Raw genomic sequence first — 13,814 nt, 5'->3', positions numbered from 1 at the left:
TTCGATTGTTCAATCATTGATAAAATAATTGCCGAAACCCGGGACAATTCACCGAACTCGTGGAAGTTCACCGGGGTTTGAACCAGGGACCTTTAGATCTTCAGTCTAACGCTCTCCCAACTGAGCTATTTCGGCATATGATACATTTAATCTACCGTAAAGTTGAACTTTTTGCTGGAAATAACCAAGAATTTATGGTCTATAAACGGTTGTACCTTTTTATCCTCAGGTGAATGTGCATTCGTTTTATTTTAAAATCACCCTTTTTGATAAGGCAGGCGAACTTCTGACAGGGCGTTTTCACAGGACAATACACCGGATATGGTATTTCTTTTACGCATGTGTGTTTTTGCAAAGTTTGCCTTGGTCGAACTCTGGATACAGCGTTTGAATCAGACAGAATACGGGATACCGTATTTGTGTTAAGTTGTTTCTGTACACGCAATTCAAACTGTATTGTTCGATTGTTCAATCCTTGATAAAATAATTGCCGAAACCCGGGACAATTCACCGAACTCGTGGAAGTTCGCCGGGGTTTGAACCAGGGACCTTTAGATCTTCAGTCTAACGCTCTCCCAACTTTTAATCTACCGTAAAATTGAACTTTTTGCTGGAAATAACAAAGAATTTATGGTTTATAAACGGTTGTACATTTTTATCCTCGGGTGAATGTGCATTCGTTTCACTTTAAAATCACCCTTTTTGATAAGGCAGGTGAACTTCTGATAGGGCGTTTCACAGGACAATACACCGGATATGGTATTTCTTTTTCGCAGGTTTGTGTTTGCAAAGTTTGCCATGGTCGAACTCTGGATACTGCGTTTGAATCAGACAGAATACGGCATACCGTATTTGTGTTAAGTGGTTTCTGTCCACGCAATTCAAACTGTATTGTTCGATTGTTCAATCATTCATAAAAAAATTGCCGAAACCCGGGACAATGCACCAAACTCGTGGAAGTTCACCGGGGTTTGAACCAGGGACCTTTAGATCTTCAGTCTAACGCTCTCCCAACTGAGCTATTTCGGCATATGAAACATTTAATCTACCGTAAAGTTGAACTTTTTGCTGGAAATAACCAAGAATTTATGGTCTATAAACGGTTGTACCTTTTTATCCTCAGGTGAATGTGCATTCGTTTTATTTTAAAATCACCCTTTTTGATAAGGCAGGCGAACTTCTGACAGGGCGTTTTCACAGGACATTACACCGGATATGGTATTTCTTTTACGCATGTGTGTTTTTGCAAAGTTTGCCTTGGTCGAACTCTGGATACAGCGTTTGAATCAGACAGAATACGGGATACCGTATTTGTGTTAAGTTGTTTCTGTACACGCAATTCAAACTGTATTGTTCGATTGTTCAATCATTGACAAAATAATTGCCGAAACCAGGGACAATTCACCGAACTCGTGGAAGTTCGCCGGGGTTTGAACCAGGGACCTTTAGATCTTCAGTCTAACGCTCTCCCAACTGAGCTATTTCGGCATATGAAACTTTTAATCTACCGTAAAATTGAACTTTTTGCTGGAAATAACAAAGAATTTATGGTTTATAAACGGTTGTACCTTTTTATCCTCGGGTGAATGTGCATTCGTTTTACTTTAAAATCACCCTTTTTGATAAGGCAGGCGGACTTCTGATAGGGCGTTTCACAGGACAATACACAGCATATGGTATTTCTGTTACGCAGGTTTGCAGTTGCAAAGTTTGCAATTGTCGACCTCTGGATACAGCGTTTGAATCATACAGAATACGGGATACCGTATTTGTGTTAACTTGTTTCTGTACACGCAAATCAAACTGTATTGTTCGATTGTTCAATCATTGATAAAATAATTGCCGAAACCCGGGACAATTCAACCGAACTCGTGGAAGTTCGCCGGGGTTTGAACCAGGGACCTTTAGATCTTCAGTTTAACGCTCTCCCAACTGAGCTATTTCGGCATATGAAACATTTAATCTACCGTAAAGTTGAACTTTTTGCTGGAAATAACCAAGAATTTATGGTCTATAAACGGTTGTACCTTTTTATGCTCAGGTGAATGTGCATTCGTTTTATTTTAAAATCACCCTTTTTGATAAGGCAGGCGAACTTCTGACAGGGCGTTTTCACAGGACAATACACCGGATATGGTATTTCTTTTACGCATGTGTGTTTTTACAAAGTTTGCCTTGGTCGAACTCTGGATACAGCGTTTGAATCAGACAGAATACGGGATACCGTATTTGTGTTAAGTTGTTTCTGTACACGCAATTCAAATTGTATTGTTCGATTGTTCAATCATTGATAAAATAATTGCCGAAACCCGGGACAATTCACCGAACTCGTCGAAGTTCGCCGGGGTTTGAACCAGGGACCTTTAGATCTTCAGTCTAACGCTCTCCCAACTGAGCTATTTCGGCATATGAAACTTTTAATCTACCGTAAAATTGAACTTTTTGCTGGAAATAACAAAGAATTTATGGTTTATAAACGGTTGTACCTTTTTATCCTCGGGTGAATGTGCATTCGTTTCACTTTAAAATCACCCTTTTTGATAAGGCAGGTGAACTTCTGATAGGGCGTTTCACAGGACATTACACCGGATATGGTATTTCTTTTACGCATGTGTGTTTTTGCAAAGTTTGCCTTGGTCGAACTCTGGATACAGCGTTTGAATCAGACAGAATACGGGATACCGTATTTGTGTTAAGTTGTTTCTGTACACGCAATTCAAACTGTATTGTTCGATTGTTCAATCATTGACAAAATAATTGCCGAAACCCGGGACAATTCACCGAACTCGTGGAAGTTCGCCGGGGTTTGAACCAGGGACCTTTAGATCTTCAGTCTAACGCTCTCCCAACTTTTAATCTACCGTAAAATTGAACTTTTTGCTGGAAATAACAAAGAATTTATGGTTTATAAACGGTTGTACATTTTTATCCTCGGGTGAATGTGCATTCGTTTCACTTTAAAATCACCCTTTTTGATAAGGCAGGTGAACTTCTGATAGGGCGTTTCACAGGACAATACACCGGATATGGTATTTCTTTTTCGCAGGTTTGTGTTTGCAAAGTTTGCCATGGTCGAACTCTGGATACTGCGTTTGAATCAGACAGAATACGGCATACCGTATTTGTGTTAAGTGGTTTCTGTCCACGCAATTCAAACTGTATTGTTCGATTGTTCAATCATTCATAAAAAAATTGCCGAAACCCGGGACAATGCACCAAACTCGTGGAAGTTCACCGGGGTTTGAACCAGGGACCTTTAGATCTTCAGTCTAACGCTCTCCCAACTGAGCTATTTCGGCATATGAAACATTTAATCTACCGTAAAGTTGAACTTTTTGCTGGAAATAACCAAGAATTTATGGTCTATAAACGGTTGTACCTTTTTATCCTCAGGTGAATGTGCATTCGTTTTATTTTAAAATCACCCTTTTTGATAAGGCAGGCGAACTTCTGACAGGGCGTTTTCACAGGACATTACACCGGATATGGTATTTCTTTTACGCATGTGTGTTTTTGCAAAGTTTGCCTTGGTCGAACTCTGGATACAGCGTTTGAATCAGACAGAATACGGGATACCGTATTTGTGTTAAGTTGTTTCTGTACACGCAATTCAAACTGTATTGTTCGATTGTTCAATCATTGACAAAATAATTGCCGAAACCAGGGACAATTCACCGAACTCGTGGAAGTTCGCCGGGGTTTGAACCAGGGACCTTTAGATCTTCAGTCTAACGCTCTCCCAACTGAGCTATTTCGGCATATGAAACTTTTAATCTACCGTAAAATTGAACTTTTTGCTGGAAATAACAAAGAATTTATGGTTTATAAACGGTTGTACCTTTTTATCCTCGGGTGAATGTGCATTCGTTTTACTTTAAAATCACCCTTTTTGATAAGGCAGGCGGACTTCTGATAGGGCGTTTCACAGGACAATACACAGCATATGGTATTTCTGTTACGCAGGTTTGCAGTTGCAAAGTTTGCAATTGTCGACCTCTGGATACAGCGTTTGAATCATACAGAATACGGGATACCGTATTTGTGTTAACTTGTTTCTGTACACGCAAATCAAACTGTATTGTTCGATTGTTCAATCATTGATAAAATAATTGCCGAAACCCGGGACAATTCACCGAACTCGTGGAAGTTCGCCGGGGTTTGAACCAGGGACCTTTAGATCTTCAGTTTAACGCTCTCCCAACTGAGCTATTTCGGCATATGAAACATTTAATCTACCGTAAAGTTGAACTTTTTGCTGGAAATAACCAAGAATTTATGGTCTATAAACGGTTGTACCTTTTTATGCTCAGGTGAATGTGCATTCGTTTTATTTTAAAATCACCCTTTTTGATAAGGCAGGCGAACTTCTGACAGGGCGTTTTCACAGGACAATACACCGGATATGGTATTTCTTTTACGCATGTGTGTTTTTACAAAGTTTGCCTTGGTCGAACTCTGGATACAGCGTTTGAATCAGACAGAATACGGGATACCGTATTTGTGTTAAGTTGTTTCTGTACACGCAATTCAAATTGTATTGTTCGATTGTTCAATCATTGATAAAATAATTGCCGAAACCCGGGACAATTCACCGAACTCGTCGAAGTTCGCCGGGGTTTGAACCAGGGACCTTTAGATCTTCAGTCTAACGCTCTCCCAACTGAGCTATTTCGGCATATGAAACTTTTAATCTACCGTAAAATTGAACTTTTTGCTGGAAATAACAAAGAATTTATGGTTTATAAACGGTTGTACCTTTTTATCCTCGGGTGAATGTGCATTCGTTTCACTTTAAAATCACCCTTTTTGATAAGGCAGGTGAACTTCTGATAGGGCGTTTCACAGGACAATACACCGGATATGGTATTTCTTTTTCGCAGGTTTGTGTTTGCAAAGTTTGCCATGGTCGAACTCTGGATACTGCGTTTGAATCAGACAGAATACGGCATACCGTATTTGTGTTAAGTGGTTTCTGTCCACGCAATTCAAACTGTATTGTTCGATTGTTCAATCATTCATAAAAAAATTGCCGAAACCCGGGACAATGCACCAAACTCGTGGAAGTTCACCGGGGTTTGAACCAGGGACCTTTAGATCTTCAGTCTAACGCTCTCCCAACTGAGCTATTTCGGCATATGAAACATTTAATCTACCGTAAAGTTGAACTTTTTGCTGGAAATAACCAAGAATTTATGGTCTATAAACGGTTGTACCTTTTTATCCTCAGGTGAATGTGCATTCGTTTTATTTTAAAATCACCCTTTTTGATAAGGCAGGCGAACTTCTGACAGGGCGTTTTCACAGGACATTACACCGGATATGGTATTTCTTTTACGCATGTGTGTTTTTGCAAAGTTTGCCTTGGTCGAACTCTGGATACAGCGTTTGAATCAGACAGAATACGGGATACCGTATTTGTGTTAAGTTGTTTCTGTACACGCAATTCAAACTGTATTGTTCGATTGTTCAATCATTGACAAAATAATTGCCGAAACCCGGGACAATTCACCGAACTCGTGGAAGTTCGCCGGGGTTTGAACCAGGGACCTTTAGATCTTCAGTCTAACGCTCTCCCAACTGAGCTATTTCGGCATATGAAACTTTTAATCTACCGTAAAATTGAACTTTTTGCTGGAAATAACAAAGAATTTATGGTTTATAAACGGTTGTACCTTTTTATCCTCGGGTGAATGTGCATTCGTTTTACTTTAAAATCACCCTTTTTGATAAGGCAGGCGAACTTCTGATAGGGCGTTTCACAGGACAATACACATCATATGGTATTTCTGTTACGCAGGTTTGCAGTTGCAAAGTTTGCAATTGTCGACCTCTGGCAATCTGATTAAAATCTGATGTAGTGTACGGGCTTTAATTATTTTGGCTATAAACTTATTTTAATTTTATGTTTTATTACTTTTGTTATTAATGCCTTTTTATTTTATTATTTTACTTTGATTTTGATTTTGTGATTTTTTTAAAATTCCGCCCTACATACATCTGAGCCGATGCCTATGTAACGAGATTTCAACGAGACCCACTGTCGACGATTTTAGTCAACGAATCACAGACCTTCTTCTATAGCGCACATGATGACGTCACTGGGCAGAGTCAGGTGGCAAACACACTCAAACATAAAATGGCGGATTATACCGACGTTAGGACCGAGAAGAACACGGCTTTTCGGTAAGTTTATCATTGTCAAATGCAACGAAAGTCATTTTTTTATGTTTATATTGTGGCTCGAATGGTTCGAGTTTGGATCGTTACTTTGCGTAGTTATTCTGGGAATGACGATTTTGTTTCCACCGGCTCGACCGAACATCGGTGTCTTTTACCAGTCGCTTGCCCTGGAGACGGGTGATGTTTTGTTGACGATCGGGTCAAAACCGTCTACGGTATTGAAGCCGTAGCTGTAAATATTCATCAAAATGTATCAACATTTTGTACATTATACAATAACTCTTTATTAAAGTAATTGAGCTGATTTGGACTGGAATAAAATATTTTTTATTTGGAACACATCGCAATTGATCAGGAAATATTTGTTTGCTCCAATTGTCTGCGTCGATGCCGTGGGCCGGTGACCGTTATACAATTTACAATTTGCATTGTTTACTATAGCTGTTTAGAGTGTTCTAATCATTACGATTTACTTATTTTTTTGCTTCCGTTCTAGATAATTATGCTCAGTGTTTGATGTAAAATTGAAGCGATGACTGAATAAACGAACCTTGGCTGGCGAAGATGTATCAGGAAGTGTACACATTTGTTGGAAGTGAACAAAATATTCAATGTAATGACAAAAATTGGAAAATGCTGTGGAATTTCTTTTGAAAATAAAAATATACTAGCAATTTTCTATTAATGGTTTATTCAAGTGAGCAAAATATAATGTACAGAAAGATTGTCCGTATACACTGAAAAGTAAGCAACCGACAGCCTGTATAAAAGGGGGGCTGTGATTGGCTGTTACTTACGCGAGATTTGAACGGGACTTACATAGGCGTCGGATCAGATGTAGGTAGGGCGGAATTAAAAAAAATCAAAATCAATGTAAAATAATAAAATAAAAGGGCATTAATAACAAAAGTAATAAAAAATAAAATTAAAATAAGTTTATAGCCAAAATAATTAAAACCCGTACACTACATCAGATTTTAATCAGATTGGACCTCTGGATACAGCGTTTGAATAAGACAGAATACGGGATACCGTATTTGTTTTAACTTGTTTCTGTACACGCAAATCAAACTGTATTGTTCGATTGTTCAATCATTGATAAAATAATTGCCGAAACCCGGGACAATTCACCGAACTCGTGGAAGTTCGCCGGGGTTTGAACCAGGGACCTTTAGATCTTCAGTTTAACGCTCTTCCAACTGAGCTATTTCGGCATATGAAACATTTAATCTACCGTAAAGTTGAACTTTTTGCTGGAAATAACCACGAATTTATGGTCTATAAACGGTTGTACCTTTTTATCCTCAGGTGAATGTGCATTCGTTTTATTTTAAAATCACCCTTTTTGATAAGGCAGGCGAACTTCTGACAGGGCGTTTTCACAGGACAATACACCGGATATGGTATTTCTTTTACGCATGTGTGTTTTTACAAAGTTTGCCTTGGTCGAACTCTGGATACAGCGTTTGAATCAGACAGAATACGGGATACCGTATTTGTGTTAAGTTGTTTCTGTACACGCAATTCAAATTGTATTGTTCGATTGTTCAATCCTTGATAAAATAATTGCCGAAACCCGGGACAATTCACCGAACTCGTGGAAGTTCGCCGGGGTTTGAACCAGGGACCTTTAGATCTTCAGTCTAACGCTCTCCCAACTGAGCTATTTCGGCATATGAAACATTTAATCTACCGTAAAGTTGAACTTTTTGCTGGAAATAACCAAGAATTTATAGTCTATAAACGGTTGTACCTTTTTATCCTCAGGTGAATGTGCATTCGTTTTATTTTAAAATCACCCTTTTTGATAAGGCAGGTGAACTTCTGATAGGGCGTTTCACAGGACAATACACTGGATATGGTATTTCTTTTTCGCAGGTTTGTGTTTGCAAAGTTTGCCATGGTCGAACTCTGGATACTGCGTTTGAATCAGACAGAATACGGCATACCGTATTTGTGTTAAGTGGTTTCTGTCCACGCAATTCAAACTGTATTGTTCGATTGTTCAATCATTCATAAAAAAATTGCCGAAACCCGGGACAATGCACCAAACTCGAGGAAGTTCGCCGGGGTTTGAACCAGGGACCTTTAGATCTTCAGTCTAACGCTCTCCCAACTGAGCTATTTCGGCATATGAAACTTTTAATCTACCGTAAAATTGAACTTTTTGCTGGAAATAACCAAGAATTTATGGTTTATAAACGTTTGTACCTTTTTATCCTCGGGTGAATGTGCATTCGTTTTACTTTAAAATCACCCTTTTTGATAAGGCAGGTGAACTTCTGACAGGGCGTTTCACAGGACAATACACCGGATATGGTATTTCTTTTTCGCAGGTTTGTATTTGCAAAGTTTGCCATGGTCGAACTCTGGATACTGCGTTTGAATCAGACAGAATACGGCATACCGTATTTGTGTTAAGTGGTTTCTGTCCACGCAATTCAAACTGTATTGTTCGATTGTTCAATCATTGATAAAATAATTGCCGAAACCCGGGACAATTCACCGAACTCGTGGAAGTTCACCGGGGTTTGAACCAGGGACCTTTAGATCTTCAGTCTAACGATCTCCCAACTGAGCTATTTCGGCATATGATACATTTAATCTACCGTAAAGTTGAACTTTTTGCTGGAAATAACCAAGAATTTATGGTCTATAAACGGTTGTACCTTTTTATCCTCAGGTGAATGTGCATTCGTTTTATTTTAAAATCACCCTTTTTGATAAGGCAGGCGAACTTCTGACAGGGCGTTTTCACAGGACAATACACCGGATATGGTATTTCGTTTACGCATGTGTGTTTTTGCAAAGTTTGCCTTGGTCGAACTCTGGATACAGCGTTTGAATCAGACAGAATACGGGATACCGTATTTGTGTTAAGTTGTTTCTGTACACGCAATTCAAACTGTATTGTTCGATTGTTCAATCCTTGATAAAATAATTGCCGAAACCCGGGACAATTCACCGAACTCGTGGAAGTTCGCCGGGGTTTGAACCAGGGACCTTTAGATCTTCAGTCTAACGCTCTCCCAACTTTTAATCTACCGTAAAATTGAACTTTTTGCTGGAAATAACAAAGAATTTATGGTTTATAAACGGTTGTACATTTTTATCCTCGGGTGAATGTGCATTCGTTTCACTTTAAAATCACCCTTTTTGATAAGGCAGGTGAACTTCTGATAGGGCGTTTCACAGGACAATACACCGGATATGGTATTTCTTTTTCGCAGGTTTGTGTTTGCAAAGTTTGCCATGGTCGAACTCTGGATACTGCGTTTGAATCAGACAGAATACGGCATACCGTATTTGTGTTAAGTGGTTTCTGTCCACGCAATTCAAACTGTATTGTTCGATTGTTCAATCATTCATAAAAAAATTGCCGAAACCCGGGACAATGCACCAAACTCGTGGAAGTTCACCGGGGTTTGAACCAGGGACCTTTAGATCTTCAGTCTAACGCTCTCCCAACTGAGCTATTTCGGCATATGAAACATTTAATCTACCGTAAAGTTGAACTTGTTGCTGGAAATAACCAAGAATTTATGGTCTATAAACGGTTGTACCTTTTTATCCTCAGGTGAATGTGCATTCGTTTTATTTTAAAATCACCCTTTTTGATAAGGCAGGCGAACTTCTGACAGGGCGTTTTCACAGGACATTACACCGGATATGGTATTTCTTTTACGCATGTGTGTTTTTGCAAAGTTTGCCTTGGTCGAACTCTGGATACAGCGTTTGAATCAGACAGAATACGGGATACCGTATTTGTGTTAAGTTGTTTCTGTACACGCAATTCAAACTGTATTGTTCGATTGTTCAATCATTGACAAAATAATTGCCGAAACCCGGGACAATTCACCGAACTCGTGGAAGTTCGCCGGGGTTTGAACCAGGGACCTTTAGATCTTCAGTTTAACGCTCTCCCAACTGAGCTATTTCGGCATATGAAACTTTTAATCTACCGTAAAATTGAACTTTTTGCTGGAAATAACAAAGAATTTATGGTTTATAAACGGTTGTACCTTTTTATCCTCGGGTGAATGTGCATTCGTTTTACTTTAAAATCACCCTTTTTGATAAGGCAGGCGAACTTCTGATAGGGCGTTTCACAGGACAATACACATCATATGGTATTTCTGTTACGCAGGTTTGCAGTTGCAAAGTTTGCAATTGTCGACCTCTGGATACAGCGTTTGAATCAGACAGAATACGGGATACCGTATTTGTGTTAACTTGTTTCTGTACACGCAAATCAAACTGTATTGTTCGATTGTTCAATCATTGATAAAATAATTGCCGAAACCCGGGACAATTCACCGAACTCGTGGAAGTTCGCCGGGGTTTGAACCAGGGACCTTTAGATCTTCAGTTTAACGCTCTCCCAACTGAGCTATTTCGGCATATGAAACATTTAATCTACCGTAAAGTTGAACTTTTTGCTGGAAATAACCAAGAATTTATGGTCTATAAACGGTTGTACCTTTTTATCCTCAGGTGAATGTGCATTCGTTTTATTTTAAAATCACCCTTTTTGATAAGGCAGGCGAACTTCTGACAGGGCGTTTTCACAGGACAATACACCGGATATGGTATTTCTTTTACGCATGTGTGTTTTTACAAAGTTTGCCTTGGTCGAACTCTGGATACAGCGTTTGAATCAGACAGAATACGGCATACCGTATTTGTGTTAAGTTGTTTCTGTACACGCAATTCAAATTGTATTGTTCGATTGTTCAATCCTTGATAAAATAATTGCCGAAACCCGGGACAATTCACAGAACTCGTCGAAGTTCGCCGGGGTTTGAACCAGGGACCTTTAGATCTTCAGTCTAACACTCTCCCAACTGAGCTATTTCGGCATATGAAACTTTTAATCTACCGTAAAATTGAACTTTTTGCTGGAAATAACCAAGAATTTATGGTTTATAAATGGTTGTACCTTTTTATCCTCGGGTGAATGTGCATTCGTTTCACTTTAAAATCACCCTTTTTGATAAGGCAGGTGAACTTCTGATAGGGCGTTTCACAGGACAATACACCGGATATGGTATTTCTTTTTCGCAGGTTTGTGTTTGCAAAGTTTGCCATGGTCGAACTCTGGATACTGCGTTTGAATCAGACAGAATACGGCATACCGTATTTGTGTTAAGTGGTTTCTGTCCACGCAATTCAAACTGTATTGTTCGATTGTTCAATCATTCATAAAAAAATTGCCGAAACCCGGGACAATGCACCAAACTCGTGGAAGTTCACCGGGGTTTGAACCAGGGACCTTTAGATCTTCAGTCTAACGCTCTCCCAACTGAGCTATTTCGGCATATGAAACATTTAATCTACCGTAAAGTTGAACTTTTTGCTGGAAATAACCAAGAATTTATGGTCTATAAACGGTTGTACCTTTTTATCCTCAGGTGAATGTGCATTCGTTTTATTTTAAAATCACCCTTTTTGATAAGGCAGGCGAACTTCTGACAGGGCGTTTTCACAGGACAATACACCGGATATGGTATTTCTTTTACGCATGTGTGTTTTTGCAAAGTTTGCCTTGGTCGAACTCTGGATACAGCGTTTGAATCAGACAGAATACGGGATACCGTATTTGTGTTAAGTTGTTTCTGTACACGCAATTCAAACTGTATTGTTCGATTGTTCAATCATTGACAAAATAATTGCCGAAACCCGGGACAATTCACCGAACTCGTGGAAGTTCGCCGGGGTTTGAACCAGGGACCTTTAAATCTTCAGTTTAACGCTCTCCCAACTGAGCTATTTCGGCATATGAAACATTTAATCTACCGTAAACTTGAACTTTTTGCTGGAAATAACCAAGAATTTATGGTCTATAAACGGTTGTACCTTTTTATCCTCAGGTGAATGTGCATTCGTTTTATTTTAAAATCACCCTTTTTGATAAGGCAGGCGAACTTCTGACAGGGCGTTTTCACAGGACAATACACCGGATATGGTATTTCTTTTACGCATGTGTGTTTTTACAAAGTTTGCCTTGGTCGAACTCTGGATACAGCTTTTGAATCAGACAGAATACGGGATACCGTATTTGTGTTAAGTTGTTTCTGTACACGCAATTCAAATTGTATTGTTCGATTGTTCAATCCTTGATAAAATAATTGCCGAAACCCGGGACAATTCACCGAACTCGTCGAAGTTCGCCGGGGTTTGAACCAGGGACCTTTAGATCTTCAGTCTAACGCTCTCCCAACTGAGCTATTTCGGCATATGAAACTTTTAATCTACCGTAAAATTGAACTTTTTGCTGGAAATAACAAAGAATTTATGGTTTATAAACGGTTGTACCTTTTTATCCTCGGGTGAATGTGCATTCGTTTCACTTTAAAATCACCCTTTTTGATAAGGCAGGTGAACTTCTGATAGGGCGTTTCACAGGACAATACACCGGATATGGTATTTCTTTTTCGCAGGTTTGTGTTTGCAAAGTTTGCCATGGTCGAACTCTGGATACTGCGTTTGAATCAGACAGAATACGGCATACCGTATTTGTGTTAAGTGGTTTCTGTCCACGCAATTCAAACTGTATTGTTCGATTGTTCAATCATTCATAAAAAAATTGCCGAAACCCGGGACAGTGCACCAAACTCGTGGAAGTTCACCGGGGTTTGAACCAGGGACCTTTAGATCTTCAGTCTAACGCTCTCCCAACTGAGCTATTTCGGCATATGAAACATTTAATCTACCGTAAAGTTGAACTTTTTGCTGGAAATAACCAAGAATTTATGGTCTATAAACGGTTGTACCTTTTTATCCTCAGGTGAATGTGCATTCGTTTTATTTTAAAATCACCCTTTTTGATAAGGCAGGCGAACTTCTGACAGGGCGTTTTCACAGGACATTACACCGGATATGGTATTTCTTTTACGCATGTGTGTTTTTGCAAAGTTTGCCTTGGTCGAACTCTGGATACAGCGTTTGAATCAGACAGAATACGGGATACCGTATTTGTGTTAAGTTGTTTCTGTACACGCAATTCAAACTGTATTGTTCGATTGTTCAATCATTGACAAAATAATTGCCGAAACCCGGGACAATTCACCGAACTCGTGGAAGTTCGCCGGGGTTTGAACCAGGGACCTTTAGATCTTCAGTCTAACGCTCTCCCAACTGAGCTATTTCGGCATATGAAACTTTTAATCTACCGTAAAATTGAACTTTTTGCTGGAAATAACAAAGAATTTATGGTTTATAAAGGGTTGTACCTTTTTATCCTCGGGTGAATGTGCATTCGTTTTACTTTAAAATCACCCTTTTTGATAAGGCAGGCGAACTTCTGATAGGGCGTTTCACAGGACAATACACATCATATGGTATTTCTGTTACGCAGGTTTGCAGTTGCAAAGTTTGCAATTGTCGACCTCTGGATACAGCGTTTGAATCAGACAGAATACGGGATACCGTATTTGTGTTAACTTGTTTCTGTACACGCAAATCAAACTGTATTGTTCGATTGTTCAATCATTGATAAAATAATTGCCGAAACCCGGGACAATTCACCGAACTCGTGGAAGTTCGCCGGGGTTTGAACCAGGGACCTTTAGATCTTCAGTTTAACGCTCTCCCAACTGAGCTATTTCGGCATATGAAACATTTAATCTACCGTA

General features: G+C 39.3%; 1 long non-coding RNA gene and 17 other non-coding genes across 18 annotated transcripts; 1 reads left to right on the top strand and 17 right to left on the bottom strand.

Moving 5' to 3' along the window:
- Positions 1-64: 64 nt before the first annotated feature.
- On the bottom strand, positions 65-135 carry TRNAF-GAA (transfer RNA phenylalanine (anticodon GAA)). Its single transcript has one exon. It is a non-coding gene; the product is annotated as a tRNA-Phe (tRNA).
- Positions 136-958: 823 nt separating this feature from the next.
- Positions 959-1,029, bottom strand: TRNAF-GAA (transfer RNA phenylalanine (anticodon GAA)). Its single transcript has one exon. It is a non-coding gene; the product is annotated as a tRNA-Phe (tRNA).
- A 373-nt stretch (positions 1,030-1,402) lies between these two features.
- On the bottom strand, positions 1,403-1,488 carry TRNAF-GAA (transfer RNA phenylalanine (anticodon GAA)). Its single transcript has one exon. It is a non-coding gene; the product is annotated as a tRNA-Phe (tRNA).
- An 841-nt stretch (positions 1,489-2,329) lies between these two features.
- Positions 2,330-2,406, bottom strand: TRNAF-GAA (transfer RNA phenylalanine (anticodon GAA)). Its single transcript has one exon. It is a non-coding gene; the product is annotated as a tRNA-Phe (tRNA).
- An 822-nt stretch (positions 2,407-3,228) lies between these two features.
- On the bottom strand, positions 3,229-3,299 carry TRNAF-GAA (transfer RNA phenylalanine (anticodon GAA)). Its single transcript has one exon. It is a non-coding gene; the product is annotated as a tRNA-Phe (tRNA).
- Positions 3,300-3,672: 373 nt separating this feature from the next.
- Positions 3,673-3,758, bottom strand: TRNAF-GAA (transfer RNA phenylalanine (anticodon GAA)). The gene has a single exon. It is a non-coding gene; the product is annotated as a tRNA-Phe (tRNA).
- Positions 3,759-4,598: 840 nt separating this feature from the next.
- Positions 4,599-4,675, bottom strand: TRNAF-GAA (transfer RNA phenylalanine (anticodon GAA)). Its single transcript has one exon. It is a non-coding gene; the product is annotated as a tRNA-Phe (tRNA).
- Positions 4,676-5,062: 387 nt separating this feature from the next.
- On the bottom strand, positions 5,063-5,133 carry TRNAF-GAA (transfer RNA phenylalanine (anticodon GAA)). The gene has a single exon. It is a non-coding gene; the product is annotated as a tRNA-Phe (tRNA).
- Positions 5,134-5,506: 373 nt separating this feature from the next.
- TRNAF-GAA (transfer RNA phenylalanine (anticodon GAA)) lies at positions 5,507-5,592 on the bottom strand. Its single transcript has one exon. It is a non-coding gene; the product is annotated as a tRNA-Phe (tRNA).
- A 256-nt stretch (positions 5,593-5,848) lies between these two features.
- On the top strand, positions 5,849-6,854 carry LOC144344421 (uncharacterized). Its single transcript, XR_013419169.2, has 2 exons — positions 5,849-6,183; positions 6,677-6,854. It is a non-coding gene; the product is annotated as an uncharacterized LOC144344421 (long non-coding RNA).
- A 913-nt stretch (positions 6,855-7,767) lies between these two features.
- TRNAF-GAA (transfer RNA phenylalanine (anticodon GAA)) lies at positions 7,768-7,853 on the bottom strand. The gene has a single exon. It is a non-coding gene; the product is annotated as a tRNA-Phe (tRNA).
- A 372-nt stretch (positions 7,854-8,225) lies between these two features.
- On the bottom strand, positions 8,226-8,311 carry TRNAF-GAA (transfer RNA phenylalanine (anticodon GAA)). Its single transcript has one exon. It is a non-coding gene; the product is annotated as a tRNA-Phe (tRNA).
- A 1,281-nt stretch (positions 8,312-9,592) lies between these two features.
- TRNAF-GAA (transfer RNA phenylalanine (anticodon GAA)) lies at positions 9,593-9,663 on the bottom strand. Its single transcript has one exon. It is a non-coding gene; the product is annotated as a tRNA-Phe (tRNA).
- Positions 9,664-10,962: 1,299 nt separating this feature from the next.
- On the bottom strand, positions 10,963-11,039 carry TRNAF-GAA (transfer RNA phenylalanine (anticodon GAA)). Its single transcript has one exon. It is a non-coding gene; the product is annotated as a tRNA-Phe (tRNA).
- Positions 11,040-11,426: 387 nt separating this feature from the next.
- On the bottom strand, positions 11,427-11,497 carry TRNAF-GAA (transfer RNA phenylalanine (anticodon GAA)). Its single transcript has one exon. It is a non-coding gene; the product is annotated as a tRNA-Phe (tRNA).
- An 841-nt stretch (positions 11,498-12,338) lies between these two features.
- Positions 12,339-12,415, bottom strand: TRNAF-GAA (transfer RNA phenylalanine (anticodon GAA)). The gene has a single exon. It is a non-coding gene; the product is annotated as a tRNA-Phe (tRNA).
- A 387-nt stretch (positions 12,416-12,802) lies between these two features.
- Positions 12,803-12,873, bottom strand: TRNAF-GAA (transfer RNA phenylalanine (anticodon GAA)). Its single transcript has one exon. It is a non-coding gene; the product is annotated as a tRNA-Phe (tRNA).
- Positions 12,874-13,246: 373 nt separating this feature from the next.
- On the bottom strand, positions 13,247-13,332 carry TRNAF-GAA (transfer RNA phenylalanine (anticodon GAA)). The gene has a single exon. It is a non-coding gene; the product is annotated as a tRNA-Phe (tRNA).
- Between the last annotated feature and the right edge of the window lie 482 nt (positions 13,333-13,814).

Source organism: Saccoglossus kowalevskii, chromosome 13 (assembly GCF_978046115.1).
Source record: "Saccoglossus kowalevskii chromosome 13, keSacKowa6.1, whole genome shotgun sequence".
Classification (NCBI taxonomy): domain Eukaryota; kingdom Metazoa; phylum Hemichordata; class Enteropneusta; family Harrimaniidae; genus Saccoglossus; species Saccoglossus kowalevskii.
This window is presented reverse-complemented; position numbering and strand designations above follow the sequence as displayed.